This window comes from Limulus polyphemus, unplaced genomic scaffold (assembly GCF_000517525.1).
Source record: "Limulus polyphemus unplaced genomic scaffold, Limulus_polyphemus-2.1.2 Scaffold40, whole genome shotgun sequence".
Classification (NCBI taxonomy): Eukaryota; Metazoa; Arthropoda; class Merostomata; order Xiphosura; family Limulidae; genus Limulus; species Limulus polyphemus.
In genome coordinates, this window is record NW_013665650.1 from 331,070 (window position 1) to 332,310 (window position 1,241).

Here is a 1,241-nt window from a genome sequence, read left to right on the forward strand (position 1 = left end):
CAAACAAACAAAGACGCTTTGCTAGATATCGTGAGGGAACTTCTATGTAAATAGAATAAAATGTCCTGGAATCAATGAACAATGAGTGAAAATAGCAACTGGTGATCAATGCATGCTTGAAATGTTGTGTAAATATAACTGTTTTAAGTAGCAAGGATATCATGCCATATTATTTGTTGTATGGTGTTTTCTACTAAAACGTTTTCGTATCATTTTGTGTTAACTAGTTTTAGAAAGTGTAGATGAACAACGAAACGTTATAACACCGTGGATCTTAGTTTTCATGTTGTTATAAGTTATTTTTATGTTAGAGTATCCGTACTCTATACGATGGTGAAATACTTGGTGTTTTCAAGATCGAGTTAAAGACCATAACAGTTGTGATCAGAAAATTAATCGTACTTTAATCCATGTTACACTAATGTCATGTCAACAAACGTTTACTGCACGGCAGTACAGTCCAGCTTGCATATGCTAACAGCTGTTATTGAATGTCTTAGAGACTTTGCCCCTCACAGAATTCTGAAATAATAGTACTTGATTTTAAAGGTCAAACGTCCAACTACAGAAAATGACGTCATCGATGCACACTTGTCAACAAAAACCAGATTTTACCATCTTTACTAAAGCTCTAAAACGATTAACTTTTATCGTTAACATTATGCTGTAATATATTGAAATATTTTTATTTGGTTTTGCTAATTAAAATTCCTTATGCATCCTAATCGTTAATAAATACCCAAGATACCCGGCGGCACGACTCCCATTATTCAGTACAGCCTAGAGCCGATTTTGATAGTAAAAACACTTCATTTAGTAACTTACAGGCCTGGTGGTTAGAACGCTCCACTCGCAATTTGCGGGTTCGAATCCTGTCACCCAATATGCTTGTCCTTTCAGCCGCGTGTACATTATTACATTATCATGTGATGGTCAATCTCACCTGTCTTAGTGAAGGAGTAGCTCAAGACTTAGCAGTGGGTGGTATTGGCTAGCTAGCTGTCTTCCCTCTAGTCTATCAATTATAAATTAGGAACAGCTAGTGCAGATAGTCCTCGAGTAGCTTTGCGCGAAATTAATTAAACAAACAAATAATAACTTGGCTAAATAAAGAGAAAGGAAAGTTTCTTTATTTTCAAATTAGTTTTCGAGTACATAAGATAGGCGTAGATCGTTCATTCAAAACCTGTCAAAACAAAAGCTGCAAAAAAATTCTTATTTGAATATACCTAATCTGATGC